The sequence below is a fragment of the Bos grunniens genome, chromosome 10 (genome assembly GCF_055505025.1).
Source record: "Bos grunniens cultivar Pamir isolate PY7600 chromosome 10, Bosgru_T2T1.0, whole genome shotgun sequence".
NCBI classification, from domain to species: Eukaryota; Metazoa; Chordata; class Mammalia; order Artiodactyla; family Bovidae; genus Bos; species Bos grunniens.
The window spans coordinates 91,409,532-91,435,425 of NC_141174.1; the positions used below are offsets into that span (position 1 = coordinate 91,409,532).

Genomic DNA, 25,894 nt, shown 5'->3' on the forward strand with positions numbered 1-25,894 from the left:
AGTCTGAGCCCCCAGCTCACATCACACCCTCTGTAACTCGCTGCTCCAGCCTGAGCTGGTTCACACATGTGGACTCACTGCAGGCAGGCACGTTGCTCCTCCCCCACCCCAGCCTTGACCCCACACGATGCAACTCCCCAGTCTATTAACAGGACAAAGGGCAGTAATATGAGGGGGCTAAGGTAGTGGATTATTGTGTTCTTCTTGGCCTCACAGGACCAAAAACCCCAACCTCAAGACCATGAATACTTCCTAACAGGCTCCCTCATCCTCAACAAGAATCTTTAGATCAGTACTGAGACTAGGTTCCCCAAGATCCTTTCCTGATAGCAGGAAGCACTGTCCCCTTCTCTTGGCCTATGGCTGGACCATGCTGACCCAGCACAACTTGTCCTGGGAACCTCCATTTGCTTCAAGAGAAACCCCATCCATGATTCCCCAGGGCCAGATAAGACAGTTGTACTATTCAGCCTTGCACGGTCTGTGTTATACTAAATTAAACACCATTTAAATTAGGGACGGTACACAGATTAATGCCACCCCCCAAAAACATACACATTTTAACCCTCAGAATCTGTGAATACTTCTGGTTACATGGCAAAGGGGAATTAAGGCTTCCAATGGAATTGTTTGTGAACCAGCTGACCTTGAAACAGGGCAATGCTGCCATGCTGGCTTTGACAGTAGAGGAAGGAGCCACAAGCCAAGGACTGTGGGTGGCTTTGGAAGCAGAGAAAAGAGCTTTCCAGCTTCCAGAAAGGAACACAGCCCTGCCAATACCTTGACTTTAGCCACGTGAATCACGTTAGGTTTTGACTTAGAGTACAATAAAAGCATATAAATTTGTGTTGTTTTTAAGCTACTAAGCTTGTGGTAGTTTATTATGGCAGCAACTAGGAAACCAATACATGGAAGACACCAAGAATTCAATCTAAATGCTAACTTCAGGAAAAACTTTCTACCTGTCCACTACTTAGCACCTAAATCTGCAGCTGTTATACTCAGATTTATAATATCGTTCCCATTTGTTTCAAGAACAAGTTGCTTTACTTTGGTGTAAACAGACAGTTTATCTTGGTGATTGCCTTGAAAACAAGAGAATCTCTTTCAAAGTTTCTGACTTTGAAACAAGTGCCTGACTCCAGAAACCCAAATGGCAGTTGTCTTTCACAACAGTCCTCAAATGGCAATTCCCTTACTGAAATAAAACGTATTCTAAGTTCTTCTTCTCTAGGAACCCTGATACATAAACTGTGGGTGTCCCTTCAAGTCATATCTCCCCTCCATTTCAATTGCTATTAGTGAGGTTCAAGGCCGGCTCTATCACTTGCTTGGAAAACTGCAACAGCCTTGCTCTGCCCCCATTTCATTTCTCAACACTACGGCAGAGGGATCGTCCTAGAGTCTGATCATCCTCCCGTTGCTAAACACTCCATGGCTCCCCATTGCTCTCAGGAGACAGCACCTGGCCTCCAAGCACACAACTGGCCCCTGCCCATGTTTCTGGCCTAATTTCCAACACATGAAGAACCAACACCAGGGTGGCTCTATCAAGCATGTAGTCACAGAGTGCTGTGTGTCAAGCTATGGAACGGACAGTGCAAGGCAGCTTCCCACAGTTTGTGGAGTCAAGCTTGTACAACACAGCCATGCCTATGATGGTTTGAACTGTGTCTTCCCCAAACTCATACCTTGAAGCCCGAGCTTCCAGCACCTCAGAATGTGTCCTTAGTTGGAAATAGGGTTTTTGCAGCCATAATCAGTTAAAATGAGGTGATACTGCAGAAGGGTGGGCCCCTGTTCCAACACGACTGGTATTCTTATGAAAAAGGGCAAGTGGACATAAGCACACACACAAGGAGATTCACATGCCACGTGAAGACTGCAGATACATAGCCAGGAGCCAAGGAACCCCCAGAAGCTAGGAGAGAGGTCTGGAGGAAATGTTTCCCTGGCAGCTTCTGAGGGATGGTGGCCGGGTGATACCTTGAGTTTGGAATTCTAACCAATCAAACTGTGAGGCAATAAATTCCTGTTGTTCTAAGCCACGCTGGTAGTGGTATTTTATTACAACAGCCCTAGGAAGCTAACAGAATGGCCCCACTGGTCCTCAGCTTCAGACGTCTCCATCATTTGCCCACAGTGCCCACGGCCGTCTGCATGGAAACGTGAACACATAGAAGGGCTGTGAAGTGGAGGCACTCACATTTTTCAAAGGCCCACGATGTTCATTATAATGAAAACTGAGAGGTCCCTGCCCTTTACTCTCTTATTACTTCTCGACCTCATGGAAACCAGTGGCTAGGAAGAGTTCATTATGGGAGAGCAGTAGTCAGTCTTCCCTCAGTGGGTTGGCTTTATTCTCTTCCTCCCTAGAGATAATGAGGAGTCAGGAACAATTCAGTATTCTCAAAACATCAAATGTTCCAGTGAGATCAAAGCGCGGCTTTCATCTCTGCTTTGCTTGCGGTTCCTACTTCCACACAGTTGACCCCAATCCTCGCTCTTCTGTTGTTGTTTTTCAGTTGCTAGGTCGTGTCTGACGCTTCCCGGCCTCATGGACTGCAGCACGCCAGGCTTCCCTGTCCTTCACTGTCTCCCAGAATTTGCTCAAATTCACGTCTGTGAGTTGGTGATTCTCTCTAACCATCTCATCCTCTGCCTGCGTTCTGTTAATTAAAACCACAATGGACTTGATTTCTCAGCCCCGGTTAATAAGAGGTGAAGCCAGCTTGGTATGTCTGGGCTCCAGGAACTGCCCCAAGTAAGATGTATACATGAGAAAAGACTGAGCCAGAAGAAGAGCAAGCCCAATAAGTCACCACCCCTTCCTGGCAGGATGTCTGTCTTCTGTGTGGGGTCCAGGAGGCTGATTCTCAGGCAGGTCCCACGATCTCTGGGGAGGAAGGCAACTACTGGACTCAAGGGCTCTACTCAGGGTGGATGAGGTGGGACCAAGGGGTCAGAAGTGGGCTGAGGACTCCTGTCAGATCTGCTCCTAATCGCTAGGTGGAGAAATGCCCAAGGCAAGGGTCAGGAGGTGAAGGCCAGGCTTGAGGGGCAGAAGGAGAAAGGAGGAAAGCAAAGGAGAGGAGCAGAGACTGAAAAGAAAATGGCATCAGGGCTGATGGAGGAAGAGAAACTGTCCTGGGCTCAGGCCCCAGAGCCTGACTAGTGGACACTTGCTCCAGTCCTGGCCAACTTGGTCAGTCGGAGGGGAGCCTACGCCCCAGGCAAGGCTGGCTTTCCACGTAGGGGGACCAGGCAGTGCCATGGAAGGGGCTTCCTACCCCCTGAATGTCTTCCCCAAAAACCTGACCTTTGCTTCAACTTTCTTGGCCTGTGGATTAAATCTTTGTCTTGGAGTAAACAATTCTAGCTAAGACTCCTGGAACGTTCACATGCTCCAGGCACTGCTCTAAGTGCCGTGCGTGTGTTGGCTGCCCCCGTGCGTGTGTTGGCTGCCCTCATCTATAAAGCATCTTCCTGAGACAGGCGCCATGATAGCTGTCATTATCTCCACATTTCAGATGAGGACACCGAGGCACAGAGTGGTGGAGTCACTCACCTGACATCATCAAGCTGGGTAGTGGGAGAGCCAGGATTTGAACCTAGTCTGGCTGGCTCCAGAGTCCACATTGTTTCCATTGCACTACACGTTCCCCAAATGAAAACCATCAGGAACTCTTCCACCATGGCTTTCAAAGCCATGTGTTGCTCCCTAATTGGGTTTTTTAGGATGAGAGGTTGTTTTGAAGATAATTAATGAAAAACAGTTGGAACCATGGCCCCTGAGCGCCTCTCAGGAATCCTCCAGCTGGGTTTACTAACCATCACTGTTCACACTCTCGAGCCTCCCCCTGCCCCCACCACCTACACATACCCCTGAGCTGAGACTGGAAATCAACAGGCAGATTCCACAAAGCATAAAACTCAGACTCATTACCTCATGATACCGTGCATTAAGGCAGGTCGTCAGGCTGGCAAAGCTGTTACATCAAGTACCATTACTTCATTTTTGGAAGCCAAATGACAACACTGGATGATAGGAAAACAAGTCTGCTTGTCGTTTGAGTTTACTGACACTTTGCTCTCAGGAAAAATACAACCTAAGCTTCTAAAGGCAGTGAGATTACGTAACAGTACTATTACCAAAACGATAACCATCACGAAAATCGTCCTGTCTTAGGCAACTTTTATCCACTAGACTAGAAGGCTGGAAATGACCTGATTTTACAGTCGAGAACACTGAGGCACAGAAGGAATACAGGTTTAAATGATTTACTGAAGGTCAGATATGTCAGCAGTTTTTGATCCTAAAAAGTGTTAGTCACTCGGTCGTGTCCAGCTCTCTGCAACTCTGTGGACTATTGCCCAGCAGTCCATGACCATCAACTGTCCATGGAATTCTCCAGGCAAGAATACTGGAGATGGTATTCCCCTCTCCAGGATATCTTCCCAGCCCAGGGACTGAACTCTGGTCTCCTGCATGGCACACAGATTCTTTACCATCTCAGCCGCCAGGGAAGCCTGAACCGTATGTCAAAATCACCGGCAGAAGCATTTCAATGTGCAGTTACTTGAGAACCACTTCAGACATGCTGAGTCAGGACCTCAGGTCAGAGGCATCAAAGGGCAGCTGCATGGTTTGATTAGTGACAGGAACCAATGGCCCTGCCCCCAACACGCTCTCTCCCCCACCCTCTGCTGTCTGCTCTCCCATTCTCAGTATTCCCAGAATATGTAAAAGAAAAAGACAGACAGAGTCATCTCTGTTTCATTCACAAAACCTTTAGACATTTCACTGGACTTGCAAGGCCCCTACCTCTATTTTGGTACTTTTCATAGTGCATTAAAAGTATCCTCTGACCTCGTGTCATGGAGAGTGACGTCTGACAAGGAAGTGACCTCATGTTAAGTTTTACATATCCTGATAACACGCTCAGTTCTTAGCACAAAAGAGATGTTCTATAATGTTTTTATATAAAGGAGTAGAAAGGCAGATGTGGGGAAATTGCTCAGTGTATAAGTGAGTAGGAACAATGAGAGTCTTTCACCTCATGGGGCCCAAGATATTTTGAGAATAAGAATAATTTTCTCTGTGACAGGAAAGGACATTTGTCAGAATTACTTAAAGCACCACCAGGAAATCTCAGTCAGCGACATAGATTGAGCCAGTGTGGGAAGTTTCTAATTATGCTCCAAGCCCATATAAATTCTGGATAGAACACAGCAACAACAAAATGTTATTGTTGGTGTCATGATTATTGCTGTCACTTCATAGCCAAACTGAAAAGTAAGCAAGGAACATTCCCAGGTACCAGGAAGGAAGTAGAAACTTAAACTCATAAAGTTAAGCAGGAGATCAAAGCAAACTGTCCAGAGGGACATTGGAAACAGGAGCTGGCAGAGAAGACGGATTTCAGGAGCCATGGGATTACGCCTCAGGCCGGAAGGCGGTAAGAAGCAGAAAGTGACATCTTTGAATAAAGCTGAAATCCAGAAAGAGATGTTCCTTCCATGAAATAAGGACAAGAAAACTCTGCCCACTGGTCTGAGGAACAGCAGGAAGCTGACCATCTGCCCAACATTGTGGGTGGTGAAAGAGTAGACCTCTAGAAATCAAGCTTCCAAAATTGTTCTGTGTGTAGGTGTTAGTCAGAATCTCTCCAAACCATAACTAAAGGAAGCTACACTCAAAAAATAAACATAAAAAGTATCCAGGAATGAACTCTGCAAAGGCAAATGTGAACCAAGAGATGCCTGCACAAGTTCAAAGAGCTCTACAGGAAACTTGACCTGATGAAGATGAGCTCATGGCAAATATGTCTAGTTCCATGAAGAAAGGAACTATCTTGAAATACAGTCAACAGATGAGACAGTTGAGAAAATCTGTACTCCGCCAATTACAGATAATGGAATAATATGAAGAGGATCCTTAAATGAGAATTTTTAAAATACTCAAAAAGAGAAAAAGGACACAAAGTAACAAGAAAAAGAGACACATTACTTTTTCATAATATCAGGGCATTATGAAAAAGTAACATGCAAATTCAAGAAAGCATCATTTTCTGATACTGTTACATACGCCTGAAAAAAATATAAGCCAATGAATGGGAAATTATAATGGGAAACAATAAGGTGTTTAGGACCAGGTTACTAGAGAAATCAATGGTCTTTCTATATAAAAGCAGTAACTCCTTAAAACATAAAAATAAAGATCTTATTTGTAACAGCCACAGTAACAAAAACATAAAATAGTTAGAAATAAATATGAAATATTTAAGATCTATATGAAGAAAACTTTAAATGCTATTGAGATATGCAAAAGATGATTTAATAAAATGTAATGATGAACTCTACTCATGCATAGGAAGATGTGATATCAAAAATTGATATCTATTATCCCTAACATTAATCTATTCTTGCTTATTTATTTTTCAGAAATAGAATATGAAGAAATAATGGCCAAATTTTTTCCAAACTTGATGAAAACTATGTATCCACAAATCCTAGAACAGCAAAACTCAAGCAAGTTAAATACAAACCACACAAAAATGCATCATAATCAAATTAATGGAAAGAAGAAACAAAGGCAAAATTTTAAAGACAGTCAGACTAAAATAAAGCAAACACATTATATATAGTAGAACAGAATTTAAGACTCCATAGACTGGTCACGAGAAACAATTAAAAGCTGAAAGAAAATACAATGACATCTTTAAAGTGCTGAAAGACAAAAAAAAAAAAAGAAAAGTCTAGAATTTACATCCAGAAAATATGTTCCTAAAAAGCAAAAATTAAAATATTTCAGGCAAACAAAAGCTAGGTGAATTCACTGCTAGCAGACTTGCACTAACAGAAATGAAACTGGATTTTTTTCAAGCTGAAAGAAATACCAGACAGAAATGTGCATCTGTACAAAGGAATAAAGAAAAGGTTGTAAATATTAGTATAAAGTATAATTAAATATAAAATACTGATATCTAATTTTTAAACTTCTTTAAAAAGACTGGATCATTTAAAGCAAAATAACAATCTTCTGTGGGATTTACAATATATGTAGAAGTAAAATGTATGACAAGGATAATACAAAGGTTGGAAGGAAGAAGTAGAAACATACAGGTGTCATCTGATATGAGAAGATAGATTGTGAGAAGGTGCAAATATTGTAAGCTGTAGAATAACCACCGTGAAAATAAGTAAATAAAGAGCTGTAGTCAATAAATTAATAGAGGAGATACAACAGAATATAAAAAACACTCAAAAAATCCAAAAGAGGATACGACAAAATGAAAAGCAGGAACAGAGATCAATTGGGACAAACAGAAAACAAATAGAAAATTGTTATATTTAAACCCAAGTATATCAATAATGACATTAAATATGACTTGTCAAATATTCTAAGTCAGAAATTGACAAACTAGATAAACCCAACAAATGTTATCTTCAAGAAAACCCACTTCAAATATAAAAACTCAAAACAGTTAAAGGCTAGGATGAGAAAACATGTACTGGGAAAATAATCCTAGAGAAACTGGAATGGCTATATTTATATCAGATGAAATGGATTTCAAGACAATGATTGCTGTCAAAGACAAAAGATATTCTGCAATAAGAAAGTGGTCAAATCCTCACGAAGATATAATCCTACAAGTGAAAACATCCAAAAACAGGTCTTAAAAAAATACGAAAAAGGTAAACTAAGAAAACGACAACAAAATTTTAACACTTCTTTTTTGATTATTGATAGAATAAGTGAAGAGAAAATTAGTAGAGACAAAGATCAGAACCATGTTTGGCCTAATTAACATTTACAGCTGACCCTTAAACAACATGTTTTGTTTCTTCTTTCCAATAAATACCTACTACAAAATTGGTGCAGCTACTGTGGAAAACAGCATGGGAGGGCTCCCCGAAAAACTAAAACTAGAACTGCCATATAACCCAGCAACTCCACTCCTGGGTATATGGCCAAAAACTAAAAGCACTAATTTGAAAAGATACATGCCCCCCAACCCCAATGCTCATAGCAGCTTTATTTATAGTTGCCAAGATATGGAAACAACTTGTGTCCATCAACAAATGAATGGATAAAGAAGTTGCAGTACATGTTACACACCCACTGGAATACTACTCAGCCATAAAAAAGAACAAACATTTGCCATTTACAGCAACATGAATTGATGTGGAGAGCATTATGCTGCTGCTGCTGCTGCTGCTGCTAAGTCGCTTCAGTCGTGTCCGACTCTGTGCGACCCCATAGACAGCAGCCCACCAGGCTCCTCTGTCCCTGGGATTCTCCAGGCAAGAACATTATACTGAGTGAAATAAATCGAACAGAGAAAGATAACTACTATATGGTATTACTTATATGTGGAATCTAAAAAAATTACAACAAAGTTAGCAAATATAAGAAACTGACTCAGATATAGAAAACTAGGGGTTACCAAAGAGGAGTAGGGAAAGGGTCAATATAGGGGCAGGGAAGCGGGAGGCACAAACTATCGGATATAAGATAGGCTCAAGAATGTGTTGTACAACATGGGGAATATAGCCAATATTTTGTAATAACTGTAAATGGAAAGTAACCTTTAAAAATTGTATTAAAAAAAGAAAAAACCTACTATTATCCTATACAAGCCACAGTTGGTGGAATCCTCAAATGTGGAATGGGGGATAAGAAGGGCCAACTGTAAAGTTATCCATAGATTTTTGATTGCACAAATGTGTTGATATCCCTAACTTCCGTGTTGTTCAAGGGTCGACTACATAGACCATCACACCCCCAAACAGCAGAACAACATCTTTTCAAGTACACATAATCAATTTATAGACAATGACTCTAGGCCATGAAACAAGCCTCAAGATATTTAACAGGATTGAAATTATATTTAATACATTCTGTGACGTCAGGATTGTTAGAAGTCAATAGCAAAAATTCTACATGGAGATCCTCTCTAAATATTCAGAAATTAATGCACGTCTAACTATCCCATGGGTCAAAGAGGAAATCACACAGAAACTCAGAAAATACTTTGAACTGAAATATTGTAGAAATACATCATATTAAAATTTGTGGGATACAATTAAAGCAGTATTTAAAGGGAAATTTATAGCTTTAAATGTTTACGGTAGAAAAGAAAAAAAGTCTCAAATCAGTTATCTAGGTTTTCATCTTAAAAAGCTAGAAAATGAAGAGAAAATTCAACCAGACTTGGGCCAAGATGGAGTGGGACTATTACCTGACAGGCAGTTACACTGATATCAACCACATACTTGACAAAATGCTAGGCAATTACCTGAGAACTCTGGAAAGTAAAGAAAAACAGGCAGATTGAGGAGAGAGGAGTCCAAATTTGAAGAAGCAACCTACATGGGGGGTGAGTTTCCAGGGTCCCCTCCACACCCCTGTTTCTCTTGTACTTTTCACGCAAGGGTATGCTCAAGTCACGGTCCCCACAGAGTCTCCATCAAGAAGGGAAATCAAGAGTTCTAAAAGAAGCTCTTCATGAAGGCAGAAGGAAGATGTTATCAGAGGAAAACCTGGAACTTCAGGAATGAGGAAGAGCATCAGATATGGTAAATATCTGCACCAATAAAAACTATTTTTCTCTCCATAAAATATGTATGGCAACTGAAAGCAAAACTCACGATTGTATGGTTCACATTTCCATGTGTGTAGATGTAGTATGTTTGACAACTATAACACAGAGAGGGCAAAGTAAAGACCAATAGGGCTTTAAGTCCCCTACTTGTTACTTGAAACAGTGACAGATTTTAGCTTCTTGGGCTCCAAAATCACTGTGGACAGTGACTGCAGCCACAAAATGAAAAGACACTTGCTTCTTAGAAGAAAAGCTGTGATAAACCCAGACAGTGTATTAAAAAGCAGAGACATCACTTTCCCAACAAAGGTCAATATAGTCAAAGCTATAATTTTTCCAGTAGTCATGTATGGATGTGAGAGTTAGACCAGAAAGAAAACTGAGCACCCAAGAATTAATGCTTTTGAACTGGAGTGCTGCAGAAGACTTGAGAGTCCCTTGGACAGCAAGGAGACCCAACCAGTCCATCGTAAAGGAAATCAACCCTGAATATTCACTGGAAGGACAGATGCTGAAGCTGAAACTCCAATACTTTGGCCACCTGATATGAGAAACTGACTCATTGGAAAAGACCCTGCTGCTGAGAAAGACTGAGGGCAGGAGGGGAAGGAGACAACAAAGGATGAGATAGTTGGATGGCATCACCGACTCAATGGACATGAGTTTGAGCAAGCTCCGGGAGTTGGTGATGGACAGGGAAGCCTGGCGTGCTGCAGTTGATAAGGTTGCAGAGTTGGACACAACTTAGAGGCTGAACAACAACAACAGTAACATGTTACTTAATGTAGCATGTTTACTTACTTAAAATAGTAAAATATTACCTCTAAGTAGACAAAATGTACATATATTATATATGATAAAATTGTATGCTATATATAATTTATATAGTAACTCTTAAAGCACCACTAAAACTAAAAAACTAAACAAAATCAAAAATGTTAAAGGCAAAAAGCCAACAGAAAAATTGAAATGGATACTTACAATTCAAATAGAAGTTAATCAATAATATTAAATATCCAAACAATCTAAAGTGAAAGTCACGTCTGACTCTTTGCAACCCCATGGACTATATAGTCCATGGAATTCTCCAGGCCAGAATACTGGGGTGAGTAGCCGTTCCCTTCTGCAGGGGATCTTCTCAACCCAGGGATCGAACCCTCGTCTCCTGCATTGCTGGCATGTTCTTTACCAGCTGAGACACAAGGGAAGCCTGAGAATCCTGGAGTGGGTAGCCTATCCCTTCACCAGCGGATCTTCTTGACCCAGGAATCAAACCAGGGTCTCCTGCACTGCAGGCGGATTCTTTACCAACTGAGCGATCAGCGAAGCCCAAAAGCAATGTAACAGAAGATGAAACATAGAGGAACAAAAATTAGAGTGGAAAACAAAGCATGAGAAATCCACTTTAAACGTAAAAGCAGAGATAGGTTACAAGTAAAAGGGTGGAGAAAAGTATCCTGTACTGGACTGGCTATACTATCATCAGACAAAGCAGACTCAGAGCAAGAACTATTTCCGAGATAAAGAGGGACATTTCATGAAAATAAAGAGCTCAATTTGCCAAGAAGATAAAGCAATCTTAAATGTGTACACCCCTAACAACAGAATTTCAAAATACGTGAAGCAAACACTCAAAGGACTGAAAAGACAGAGCCACAGTTACAGTTGGAGACGTCAGCATTCTTCTCTCAGTAATCAGTTACTGAGATTAGACAGAAGATCACCAAGCACACAGAAGAACGAACATGATCAGCCATCTTGACCTGAATGATATTCCTATGGAACACTTTACACAATGGCTGAGATGATTAGACAGAAGATCACCAAGCACACAGAAGAACGAACATGATCAGCCATCTTGACCTGAATGATATTCCTATGGAACACTTTACCCAATAGCAGAATACATCTTCTTTTCAAACGCATGTGGAACATTCACCACAACAGATCACATTCCATGCCACAAAGAGACCTTAGCAAACGTAAAAAATTCAAAGCCAGCTGTATTCTCTGAACATAGTTGAGTTAATCTAGAAATCAGTAACAGAAAGATACTTGGAAAATGCTAGTATTTTCAATCAGTAGAGTATCTGTATGTTTACATATTACTTTTCTCTTTTGTATACTTGAAATTTTCATAGTAAAATGTAGACTAATACTTTAAATGTTTAAACTAGTACAGAAGGATAGCTCAGTGAGAATTAAAATAATGAGAACCTCTTCTTATGACTAGATTGTTACCAGAGACTCTGATAAAACTCAGAGGAGGGAGGAGGCCTATGGGAGGAACATAAAGACCCCTCCTAAACTCTCCCCCCAAATCCATAATAGTAAAGAACATCACAGAATTGTCAATAGCAAAAGAAACCTGCAATGTAAACTGTTGTGAAACATAAGCCGTGGCTTTGGTTGTTCTGTGACCTTTGGTAAAGGTAGAAAATACAGGAAAACGTTTCATGAGTGATATTGATTCAGCCCATGGAGAACATCTCCTGCTTCTGCTCACAGCTCTGCCCACTCCTCGCCCCTCAACATGAAACATCTTGGTCAAGTGTCATCTAAGCTTAGCAGCCACAACTATTTTCAGGGCATGGTCATGAGCAGACCCTGAATCCCAGCTGTGGGAATATAGGCAGAACATCTGACTGCCCAGCCTCAGTTTCCCTATCTGGGAACTAGAGGCAATTAACCTCCTTACAAAGACTGTGAGGATGAAAGAAGATAATTGGTATGGAAATACTGTCAGCAGGAAAAGCACCTCACAAATGATTTATTGCTACAGACACCAGTCTCATGATCTCAAGCTGGTGCTCACCTGGAGTAGCGATCAGTTTCCATCATCCTCCGAGAAATGGTGTGGCCTAAGTCAGTGAGTCACGCTTACTAGAGGAAGGGCAGAGATGGCCAGCTGACCACTCAAGTCCCTGCTCCCCCTCCCACGGTGAAGAGCTGGTGCCAGAAAGTGCCAGCCAGAAACTGCATTTCCCAGCACCCCTGGCATCCATGTGTGACCAAGGTCTAGTTCTTGCCACTGGAACGTTAGCCACAGCTTTTAAGAAGCAGAAGTGCTTCCTCTTTGCTCTTTTCTCTCCTTCTAGCTGGCCAAACGTGTAGGGAAAATGACCAGACCCAGCTAATGGGCAGCCACAAGGCAGGAAGACCCCGAGCCCCTGAGTCAGCACAGGGAAGCAGAGGCATCCAGCCACAAGGAGCACCTGCCTGGGGCCATCACATGAGCACTCAGGAAGCACCCATGATGCTGACACAATCATGCCTTTCTGGAACATGCAATAAAGTAGTTGGGATGACCTTAACAAGGCTACATGATGCTTCTAGGTTTAATTCCTCTGCCAAGCTTTTGTGGTCATAGCCATGGTCACAAGGTGATCTGTGCCTCAGTTAGCTCACAAGTATGAATGGTAACAGTTCTTGTTCTGAATTCTGGCCTATTGTGAGAATTAACTGAGGTCATGCATACAAGGTGCCAATGTTCAATGAGTGGTAAAGAATCTGCCTGCCAATGCAGGAGATGCAAGAGATGCCGGTTCGATCCCTGGGGCAGGAAGATCTCCTGGAGTAGGAAATGGCAACCCACTCCAATATTCTTGCCTGGAAAATCCCATGAACAGAGGCGCCTGGCAGGTTACAGTGTATAGCGTCACAGAGTCAGACACAACTGATCACACACACACAAAAACTATTATTATTAAAGCATAGAATTACCAAGCTTTTTTTGAAAATTCATTCATTCCAGAAAACATGTCTAACTCTGTAGCTTGTCTCCAGGTGACTGGCCATTATACACATACCAAACATTTTTCAAAGAAACTTTTTTCAGGAACTTAGCATTTTTCCTGGACAGTTTTTAATCTTTATTTGAACACAGTTAACTGGCAAATCGCCAAGTCTAAAGTTTAAGGCTCAGCTTATACCTGAAGGGTCATGTGTATGGATTTAATGATCGTTTGTAACTTGACCATTTTCTTAGAAGCCTCACTAACCCGCCCACTCCAGGGTGTGGTCAAGAAGTCAAGGATGCAGTGGCCATACAGCTGCAAGTCCGACTGTCACCGGCAGAGGGCACTGCTGCAACAAACTGCTGCAACTTTTGAAGACGCCCCGGGGTCTTTCCATCATCAATAATTGGTTTGGTTTTTTTTCCCCTCTCGTTTTCATTCCTTGCCCTTAGAACAATGGCCATGATATTTCAGAAAAGTCTGGTTATCCTCAGTTGTGCTCAGGTTTTGCAGACCTCCTGAATCTCTCGGTGGTCACTGACACTGGTGTGGCTGAATGTAGCATCAGGAGACGCCGTGCTCCCAGAATCCCAGTCACTGGTGCTCCTTGTCCTCCTGTCATGACTCCCACCTGGTTTCTGCACAGGATTCCACTCCAGTTCTCCCACCCATCGCAGACTCCGGGACTCAGTCCCATTAACTCAGTCATTCTCAACCATGTGTGGCAGATGGGTGGGGTGTAGCATTTCAGAGTCTCTGGTGTGAAGTGTTCTGCAAACACATGTGCCCGGGTCTCACCCCGGAGCTCCTGAATGCGATGCCGGGGTGGGTGGCGCTTTGAGGCAGCTCCTGGGGTGGGAGGTCTGACAAGCACTCCCACTGCAGCCCTGCATACACTGGTGTCGTTAATGAGGCCCCAGCTGAGGCAAAGGGCAAGAGAGGAGAGGAGGGCCCCGTGCGGGTGGAGTTGGCATGACTCAGTGATTGGTTGGTGCTTTACTCTCCCCATTTTTCCCCACAGGGAAAATCTGAAACCCACTCATGCCCAACAGGAGAGTCCCCTCTTTCTTAACTGAGAAAATTAAAGCCTTCCAACTAGTCCGCCCTCCTCATTAACACTCGGGATTCTTATCCGCATTCTCCATGCCTCCTTCCCACCCGGTGCTCAGCCTGTCTTGGTCTCTACATGTGTCCGAGGCCTGCCCACCCCCTTTCCCCTTGGCTCTCTGGGGAACTCTCTCCTGCATTATCCATTTCCCACCTGCACCTCTGGGGTCTTCCCGTCCAGGGTTCCTTTCCTCCAATCATAGCCCCATCGCCTGCACTCAGAGCTCCTGTGTTACCTACTCCCTCATCCTGTCATCACTGGTTCTGTGAATTCCTGCTCCCAGGGATCCTTCCACTCTGTCCTCCCTTCCCTGTCCTTGTGCTAACCTCTGTCACTGCCACACATCCTCTGAACTGGCCTGTCTCCACGAAGCGCATTCCCCAGACTGACTTCAGAGACATTTTCCCACATGCTAATCAAGCATATCTTGCCCTGACTGCAAACTTTCTCTGTGCCCCGCCCACCACCTCCGAACAAAGCCCCCGCCTCTGGCACATCACAAGGGCCCTTCCTCACTTGCCCTTCCCCACCCCCAGAGTTCTTACTATACACCCATGAGCCTCTTAAGAAATCTTTGCCTTTGCTTAGCGCTCCTTTCTCCATTTGGCTTCCTGAAGCAAACTCCCATTCATCCCACTAAACCCAGATCAGGGACCATCTTGCGTGAAAAGCCTTCCCCAGTACCCTGGGAGAGAGCTCATCCTTCTCTCCTAAAGGATAACTCTGACCTAACAGCAGGCTGTCACTGGTGCGCCTTCCCTGTCTTCAGCTTTGGAGTCACCAGGCGTCCCTTCTCTGCATACTCTGCTCATTCACAGTTCTCTCTTCCTTTTCAGGCTGCGAGCTTCTTGAGGACACAGGCTGGGAATGATTCATTTCAGCCCTCCTAGCACCTACACAGTGCCTCGCTCAGAAGTGGTGGGAATGGGTTAGAGCTAGTCTCTGCTTCCTTTTACGGATCAAGGTCTTTAAAATATAAGATCCCTGCCTCCATGAGATTTCTACTTCCACTTATCCCTTCATCCCCCTAAAATTTGTTCTCCTCCTGTATTTCTGATCTTTTAAAGAAACAAATGATTCAGCCACATGTCTAAACCATTCTGTGCCCATTCACTTCCCATCTTCAACCTCTGGGTCTTCAGACCCTGGTGACTACCAGCAGCCCTGACATTCTTCCCTCGGTTTATTTGGTGGAGAGTCATTGTTTTTGCTGTATCCATTCCACCTCCTTTTGGGAAAAGCACCCTAGTCCTCCTTCAGGGAACCATTTGTCCCTCATTTTCAGTCTAGTGGTTTGGATGCCTCTAGTCGTAACTTGAGATGGGTGTTGATTTAACTCTAAAAATCAGAGCATGACAGCATTGACTTAGAAATGGGCATATAATGGGCTACACCAGAGTCAGACTCATTCAGAGAATTTCATTGAAACTGTCTGTAGGAGAATTGCTCTTCCTGATGGAAAAGATAGAATGGTGTTCCTGGCAGCTGTTTTGTCTTCATAAGGAGAAGGCTTCTGGGCCAACAGAGGGAAGATTAAGGTAAAAGAGTAAGACAAGTCCATAAATCACAGAGCGCCTGAATGCATCTGAACCTCAGCTACCCTGGACTTACCTGTTACAGGAGTCAATGTACTGTTTTATTGTTATTAAACCAATTTGAATTGAGTTTCCTATCACTTGTAAAAAATCCTACACATTAATATATATAAAACAGATAACCAACAAGGACCTACTGTATAGCACAGGGAACTTGATATTTTATAATAACCTACAAGGAAAAAGAATCTGAAAACAGAACACACACACACACACACACACACATTTATATGTGGGAATATATATATGTGTGTGTGTGTGTGGGAATAGGTTAGAGCTAGTCTCTGCTTCCCTTGCTTTACATCTGAAACAATAGTGTAAATCAACTATACATCAATTAAAAAATCCTGATTAATGATGATTATTATGACCTATAGTATATGAAGCCTCCGTCTACACTCTCTTTTCCTTATCACTGGTGTCTTGTTTTCCTCCTATCTCACACATAATCCTGATGATAACAGAAATTTGCATTTGCAGAATGTTTAGAGCTCACAAGCCCCCTGGAGAGAGCCCTCACCAGGTGTCACGCACTCTCCCTACTAAACATGACCAGTTCTGTAGCTCTGGCTCTCCTCTCTGTAGGACCCAACTCCTCGTCTCCAAGTCCAGCTTCTCCACAAAACCCCCATCCTCATGCTTCTAACCACCACCCCTTGCCCCACTCATTAGCATCCGACCACTTCCTCTGACTTGTCTGAACCCAATTCTTCCTCTCCGATTTCTTTTTCCCAAACCAGTGCTCTGATTATTTTTTCTCCTTTTATGGAAGCATAGTATATATAACGTTATACAATGGTTTTGATCCAGGTATTCATCTTTTCCAGTTTCCCCTCTTCTGAAACCCTGGAGTTATCCTTCATTATCCCTTTCTTCTTAGCTTGGGAATCAGCCTCGACTCAAGCTGGGATAAAGAGAGTGTCTTTCCTAGAGAAAGTGAAAAGTGAAAGTTGCTCAGTTGTGTCCAACTCTTTGGGACCCCATGGACTATACAGTCCATGGAATTCTCTAGGCCAGAATACTGGAGTGGGTAGCCTTTCCCTTCTCCAGGGGATCTTCCCAACCCAGGGATCAAACCTAGGTCTCCCACATCGCAGGCAGATTCTTTACCAGCCGAGCCACAAGGGAAATCTTTCCTACAAGACTAGTAGAAAAGAGATGCTCTCTTCTTCCTGAGTGCCGGGCTGATTGGAGTTAAGGGGGGTCGCTGTTCCTGTCTGCCAGTGAAGCTGAGCCTGAGGGAAGCAGGGTTGAGAGCAGGGGAAGGTGGAAGACTCTGGATGGTCCTATTTGAGCCCCTGCATCCTGCCTTGATTGAAACCAGACATAAGCCTTGGACATTTCAGTTATATGAGCTGTTAAATTACCTTTTTTGGTTCAGCCAGGTTGCCAATTTTCTCTCATAACCTTCCTGTAAAACTGACACAGACTTTGTCTGTTGCTTGTCTCAAGGATGCTGGAGCTGACTGCAGACATTTAAGAAAGGCCAGACAACCCCCGGCTCGTTACGGGGCCCAGGAGGATCTGGATGGGAGGGCCTGAGATATTCTTTCAGGCTGAGAACCAGCGCTGGGTTCATTTGCGAACCTTCTCCTCCCTTTTGAGAACACAGCCCCTCCTCTCTCAACTCCTTCCCACGTCATGTCTCACGTTCCTCGTTCATCGGAACTGCCCTTTCCAATCTTCCCTACTAACGCAGGACCTCTTTGAGGGGATGTGAAGGCTATGAGTTTTCTTCTTAGTTTGGTCAGTGTTTATGGGAAGGAAGGGAGGAAGAAAAGGAGAGAGAGAAAGGAACAAAAGGAAAGGGAGGCAAGAAATCTCCTGTTCATGGTATTTTAAGCACTTAATTGTGAAACTCCATCTAGTCTCTTAATCATTGATTCAGAATCCCTCCTTCTCGTATTTACTACCTTTTAAAATCTGAATTTTAATTAAATTTTAATCTGAAACCTGTATGCTTTCAGGTCAATTTAAAAAATATAATCCACCAAGGATACTGCCATGTAGCAAGAACACCTGCAGCGGAAGCTTTTATTCTAAATGCCTTTGTCACCCTCTCTTGACCTCATCTTCCTGCTCAAATCTCTACTGTCTCATGATTTTCTTAGTTTCCTTCCTTATCAGAGTGAAGTGCCCAGACCCAGAGCTGATACACTGGATCTTAATGGTGTTTTGGGGCATAACGGCAAAGGATCCTTCCAGAGGTATTCAGACAAGCTAGACACTATTGTCTAACTTCTCAAAGGAAAACCAGATGATGAGATAATCCTCCCCAGTGGTTTACAGAAGCAAATAATCTATGTTTTCATTATCAGAGCCTTGACACTGTCCCCCCACCCCTCCCCCTCAAAAAAAAAAAAGAAAAGAAAAGAAAAGAATACCCTAGACACTTTTTGCTTTCCATTGTCTGGGAAGTTTTTCCATCCAGACATTTCTTAAGTGGTTAGAATGGTGCTGAGTGTAACTGTGGCGGGCAGGTCCAGCTGGCCCAGACTTCCCTGCAAGGGCCTCTCATTGCGGCATGTTTAAAATAGTAGTCACTGCCTCAAGTGGATGAGGTTTTTTTAAAGGAATGTTACTGTTGGTTCGTCTACGCATCCAAGAATTCATATGTAAATGCTTACTGAGAACCCACTGTGTACTGCGTTCTATTAAACTCCAAGGGAGGAGAGGCCAAAACAGGGGAGCACTGTTCTTGCTCTCTGGGCGTTTATCATCTAATCACAGAGATCCCTACACCCTCAGATTTTGCTTCAGCTGAGAGCTTGAAACCAGAGGTTCCCAACCCTGGTCTCATGTTAGTGTCCCCGAGACGCGTTATGAGCACTGTTGACGACTGAGTCTCATGCTAAGCAATTAAATGAGAAATATCTGGGTAGAATCCAGGCATGGATATTGTTAACCCCTGCCTCCTTGATAAGTCTAAGGTGCAACCAGATTTGAGAAAATTTGGCCTAAATGCTTTTTTTTTTTTCTTTTGCCACACCGCATGGCTTGTAGGATCTTAAGCTCATCCTGCAGTGGAAGCAAGGAGCCTTAACCACTGGACCACCAGGGAAATCCAAACGACCTCTTCTTAAACACAAAGGTCAGTTTGCCCTCCCTGACTGCCCCTGCCAAAAGGAATAGATATTATTGACTCTCAAGGGTCCAAGTGTTTCCATTAAAGAAACACCCAGGAAACTTCAGACCAAGTCCCCCTTTCCAGAAGGGACAGGAGGAGGAGGAGATGGCAGGACAGTGAGCACACTGCAGCCCCTGAAGAAAGGCAGGGCCCATTCTCCAGCCTGGGAGATGGAGGCAGTCAATCCAAGGGCACCTCAGTCTTGGACCAAACACAGGTTTCTTCGCAGCCACCTGACTCGCTGCCTGCATTCATAAACTCGGGGGCCGGTAGTTATCTGGACCAAATGAGAAGTATTGATACATTTCAGATCACAAACCCAGAATCTTCAAAGGCAACAGAGGTTGACCTAGATTTTCTTTTCCCCAGCCTCCATCTCTGACCACTGTTCCTGGCCGGGGCAGGTGCAGGGTCTCGGCTGACAGGGGCGGGCTGGGCCTTAGCATCCCAGAACAGACATTCCTAGGCCCTGACAGCAGCTGCCTGGCTGGGAGATGCGACTTAGCCTTGATTAGAGTAGTAGTCTTTTATTTCCCCTTGTCTGAGCGGGCCCATTCAGCCAGCATGAATCCGTTTGTCCAAATGACTCGAACCTAACCGCCAGCACTGCAGCCAAAACCTCTCAGGCCCTGACCTCCCTCTGAAATTGCTCTGACCAACATATCTGCATCCTCTCACCAACATTTCAGACACGGCTGGGCTCCAAGCTCTACCTCAGAATGTGATTCATCCGGAGCATCAGTGCATGGGAGACACAGATTGGAAACTTTTATACGCTACAGGCAAAAAATAAAGCAAGACTGAGCAATGGAGATGTAAGCTCCCACATAATTGTCTCCTAAGGGTATGGGCAGGATGCTGTGTTCAGAACGTGGCAAGTCTTTCAAGGCTCCAGAGGGGCTCTGGGAGCTTACACAGCTCTCCTGTTGAGAAAGAAACAAAAAGCGTTCTCACCAACACAAAAATTTAGTTCGTGAATCCCCTTGGACACCCAATGTCAGAGTGGTCTGGGCCTCCCAGAAGGACTTTGGCATCATAAAATCTCACCTGATCACAAGCTGTGTTTTCTGGGAAGCAGTGACACCTGGGGCTCTGCTCCCTCAACTGCCTCCCCAAAATATCGGCCCTGCCCTGAGGGGTGAGATCAGGCCATCTGACCCCATTTTGCCGTCAGCCCTCCTGCCTCCAAGTCTCACCCTCTTAAGACCTCTAGACCACCTCTAGTCCATTCTCTTCTTCTCAGCCCTCATTTTGAAGGAGCTCGGAACAGTAGAAATGCTTGCCTTGAGCCTGTGTTCACAGAGAGCATTTCTGTCTACGCTTCAGCAACAGGAGGTGGGATCTGCTCTCCTGGGGGAGTCAGGGAATCTAGTCCATGAAGCCCCCACAGCACCAGCTGCACTCTAATGGCTCATTCCACCAACATGCACTCCATTTCTATTATGCCAGGTAGGAGCTAAGCTGCATATCGTACAGGATGCAAAGCTGAGCACCTTCTCTGTAACAGACAGGAGGGAGGCCAACGGCGCCTAGGGTTCCTGGAGGAGGGCAGCAATATCAAGGGTTGTGATACTGATATTGATCTAAAATGATGTCTCACAGCTTCATTAAGATCACTTACAAAGGGGAAATTCCTCATCCTGATTCCATCTCAGAAAAGTTTGGAAACTTATCCTGTATAGTCTGAGTCCTTCACTGAGACACTGTGGCCAACTTTCTGTTTGTCCTGGTAGGAGACCTCTAGTGGTGGTTGGTGTGGCTTTCTGTATGTCTGTCCTGTCCTTAAGAAGAGAGCAGCTGTAGGGATTCTATGTAAGAATGTGTGTTCTCTTCTGAACTCGCTCTATGAGGCCAGCATCACCCTGATACCAAATCCAGACAAAGATATCACTAAAAGAGAAAAACACAGGCCAGTATCACCGATAAGCATGATGGAAAAGTTCCCAACAAAATATTAGCAAACCAAATCCAATAATACATTAAAAGGATCATACCATGTTCAAGTGGGATTTATCCCAGAAAGTAAGGGTTTTTTCAGTATCAGCAATTTAATGTGATATACCACAGTAACAACTTAAAAAAGAAAAACCGTATTGTCATCTCCATGGATTCAGAAAAAGCTTTGACAAAATTAATCACCACAGGGAGGCCTGGCGTGCTGTGATTCATGGGGTCGCAAAGAGTCAGACACAACTGAGCGACTGATCTGATCTGATCTGATGCTTAAAAAACTCTCCAGAGTTGAGCTTGGAGGGGCTATACCTCAACATAGTAAAGGCCATATATGACAAACCCACAGGTATGTGGTGAAAAGCTGAAAGCATACCTTCTCAGATCAGGAACAAGACAGGGATGCCTGCTCTTGTCACTTTTGTCTAACATAGTTTTGGAAGTCCTAGTCATAGCAATCAGATTAGAAAAAGAAGGAAAAGAAATCCAAGTTGGAAAGGAAGAAGTAAAATTGTCACTGTTAGGACTTCCCTGGTGGCTCTGACGGTAAAGCGTCTGTCTATAATGCAGGAGACCTGGGTTCGATCCCTGGGTTGGGAAGATTCCCTGGAGAAGGAAATGGCAACCCACTCCAGTACTCTTGCCTAGAAAAATCCCATGGATGGAGGAGCCTGGCGCAGGCTACTGTCCACGGGGTCGCAAAGAGTTGGACACGACTGAGCAACTTCACTTTCTTTCACACTTTCTTTGCACGTGACACACCAGAAAACTACTAGAGCTCATCAGTGAATTCAGTAAAGTTGCAGGATACAAAATTAATATACGGAACTCTGTTGCATTTTTATACTAACAACAAGCTATCAGGAAGAGAAATTAAGGAAACAATCACATTTACCATTCCATCAAAAAAGAATAAAATACTTAGGAATAAACCTACCTAAGGAGATAAAAGACCTGTGCTCACAAACCTATAAGATGCTGAAAAAGGAAACTGACGATGACACAGACAGATGGAAAGATACACCATGTTCTTGGGTTGGAAGAGTTAACATTATTAAAATTACTGTACTACACAAGGCAATCTACATTCAGTGAAATCGCTATCAAAATACCAATAGCATTTTTCACAGAACTAAAAAAATAATTTTTAAACTTTGTATGGAAACAAAAAGACCCTGCATAGCCAAAACAACTTTGAGAAAGAATAGAGCTGGAAAAATCACACTTCGTGACATCAGACTACACTACAAAGCTACAGTAATCAAAACAGCACAATACTGGCACAAAAACAGACACATGGATCAATGGGAATAGAGAGCCCAGAAATAAACCTATGCATTTATGGTCAACTAATCTGTGACAAAGGAGGCAAGAATATACAATGGAAAAAAGACAGTTTCTTCAGTAAGTGGAGCTCAGATTAGGAGAAAATATTTGCAAACGATGTGACTGGCAAGGAATTAGTCTCCAAAATTCACAAACAGCTTATGACACTTAATAGCATCAAAACAACCTAATCAAAAAATGGGCAGAAGACCTAAATAGACATTTCTCCAAAAAAAGACATTCATATGGCCAAGAGGCACATGAGAAAGTGCTCAACATCACAAATTATTAGAGAAATTAAAGTGCATACTGTTCATGGGGTTCTCACCCTGCTTATTTAACTTATACGCAGAGTACATCATGAGAACTGCTGGACTAGATGAAACACAAGCCGGAATCAAGACTGCTGGGAGAAATATCAATAATATCAGATATGCAGATGACACCACCCTTATGGCAGAAAGTGAGGAAGAACTAAAGAGCCTCTTGATGAAAGTGAAAAAGGAGAGTGAAAAAGTTGGCGTAAAACTCAACATTCAGAAAACTAAGATCATGGCATATGGTCCCATCACTTCATGCCAAATAGATGGGGAAACAGTGGAAACATTGAGAGACTTTACTTTTGGGGGCTCCAAAATAACTGCAGATGGTGACTGCAGCTATTAAAAGAAAATTAAATTATGCTTGCTCCTGGGAAGAAACGCTGTGACCAACCTAGACAGCATATTAAAAAGCAGAGACATTACTTTGTCAACAAAGGTCTGTCTAGTCAAAGCTTTGGTTTTTCCAATAGTTATATATGGATGTGAGAGTTGGACTATAAAGAAAGCTGAGAGCTGAAGAACTGATGCTTTTGAACTGTGGTGTTGGAGAAGACTCTTGAGAGTCCCTTGGACAGCAAGGAGATCAAATCAGTCAATCCTAAAGGAAATCAGTCCTGAATATTCGTTGGAAGGACTGATGTTGAAGTGAAATTCCAATACTTTGGCCATCTGATGCGAAGAACTGACTCATTGGAAAAGACCCTGATGCTGGGAAAGACTGAGGGCAGGAGGAAAAGGGGACAACAGAGGATGAGATGGTTGGATGGCATCACCGACTCAATGGACATGAGTCTGCGTGAACTCCGGGAGCTGGTGATGGACAGGGAGGCCTGGTGTGCTGCAGTCCATGGGGTCACAAACAGCCAACACGACTGAGTGACTGGACTGAACTCTGCATATAAGTTAAATAAGCAGGGTGACAATATACAGCCTTGATGTACTCCTTTCCCAATTTGGAACCAGTCTGTTGTTCCATGTCCAATTCTACTGTTATTTTTTGACCTGCATACAGATTTCTCAGGAGGCAGGCAAGGTGGTCTGGTATTCCCATCTCTTGAAGAATTTTCCACAGTTTGTTGTGATGCACACAGTCAAAGACTTTGGCGTAGTCAATAAAGCAGAAGTAGATGTTTTTCTGGAACTCTCTTGCTTTTTCTATGCTCCAACAGATGTTGACAATTTGCTCTCTGGTTCCTCTGCCTTTGCTAAATCTAGTTGGAACATCTGGAACTTCACAGTTCACATTCTGTTGCAGTCTGGCTTGGAGTATTTTGAGCATTACTTTACTAGCGTGTGAGATGAATGCAATTGTGCAGTAGTTTGTACATTCTTTGGCATTGCCTTTCTTTGGGATTGGAATGAAAACTGACCTTTTCCAGTCCTGTGGGCACTGCTGAGTTTTCCAAATTTGCTGGCATATCAAGTGCAGCACTTTCACAGCATCATCTTTTAGGATTTGAAATAGCTCAACTGGAATTCCACCATCTCCACTAGCTTTGTTCATAGTGATGCTTTGTAAGGCCCACTTGACTTTGCATTCCAGGATGCCTGGCTCTAGGTGAGTGATCATACCATTGTTGTTATCTAGGTCATTAAGATCTTCCTTGTATAGTTCTTCTGTGTATCATTGCCACTTCTTAATATCTTCTGCTTCTGTTAGATCCATACTGTTTCTGTCATTTATTGTGCCCATCTCTGCATGAAAGGGAAAACAGCATGGAAGTTCCTTAAAAAACTAAAACTAGGGCTACCATATGATCCTGCGATCCCACTCCTGGGCATCTCTCTGGAGAATACCATGATCCAAAATGATACATGCACCCCAGTGCTCACTGTAGCACTGTTAACAATAGCCAGTATGTGGAAGCAACCAAAACGGCCATCAACAGAGGAATGGATATAGAAGATGTGGTACATGTATACAATGGAATATTATTCAGCCATTAAAAAGAATGAAATAATGCCATTTGCAGCAATGTGGACGGACCTAGAGACTGTCATACTGAGTGAAGTCAGACAGAGAAGGAGAAATATAATATGACATCCCTAATATGTGGAATCTAAAAAAGAAATGATACAGATGAATTTACTTACAAAAGACAAAGAGACCCACAGATTTAGAGAATGAATTTCTGGTTCCCAGGGGGAAGGATGGCACAAAGGGAGAGTTAGGGAGTTTGGGATGGACATGTACACACTGCTGTATTTAAAACAGATAACCAACAAGGACCTACTGTATAGCACATGAAACTCTGCTCAATGTTATGTGGCAGCCTGGAAGGGAGGGAAGTTTGGAGGAGAATAGACACATGTATTTGTATTACTGAGTCCCTTTGCTGTTGACCTGAAACTATCACAACATTGTTAATTGGCTATATCTCAATACAAAATAAAAAGTTAAAGAAATAAGTGGTGCTAGGAAAACTGGATACCAACATATAAAATAATGAAATTATAAAATTCTCCAACACCTTAAAAAAAAACTCAGAATGAATTGAAGACCTAAAGGTAAGACTGGATACCATAAAACTCCTAAAGAAAAACATAGGCAGAATACTCTTTGACACAAATCGTAGCAGTATGTTTTTTAAAATGGCTCCTCAACAAAGGAAATAAAAGCAAAAATAAACAAATATGACCTAATTAGATTTTGCACAGCGAAGGAAACCATCAATAAAGATGACCTATTGAATGGGAGAAAATATTTAAAAGATATGACCAACAAAGGATACATAAATAGCATACATAAGGATACATCCAGCATGTATAAACAGCTCATACAAATCAACATTTAAAAAAAAATCAGACAACCTGACTTTAAAATGAGCAGAAGAACCGAATAGAATTTTTTCCAAGGAGATGCAGATGGCCAATAGGCACGTGCAAAGATGCTAACCACTGCTAATATCAGGAAAATATAAATCAAAACCACAACGAATACCCCTTTACACCTGTTAGAATGGCTCTCACCAAAAAGAACACAAATAACAAATGTTGGTGAGGGTGTGGAGGACAGGGAATCCTTATGCACTGCTGGTGGGAATCTAAATTGGTGCAGTCTCTGTGGAAAATAGTACAAAGGTTTCTCAAAAAGCTAAACATAGAACTACCACATGACCT

At 43.0% G+C, this 25,894-nt stretch overlaps 2 long non-coding RNA genes across 2 annotated transcripts in view; both read right to left on the bottom strand.

Annotated features, from left to right (window-relative positions):
• LOC147365374 (uncharacterized) overlaps positions 1-25,894 on the bottom strand; it is a 123,929-nt gene that overhangs the window by 94,757 nt on the left and 3,278 nt on the right. The gene's annotated exons all lie outside the window — the stretch shown is intronic.
• LOC147365375 (uncharacterized) lies at positions 13,471-21,204 on the bottom strand. The gene is made up of 2 exons (XR_015135488.1): positions 20,797-21,204; positions 13,471-20,098 (listed from the first exon to the last, which is right to left on the bottom strand). It is a non-coding gene; the product is annotated as an uncharacterized LOC147365375 (long non-coding RNA).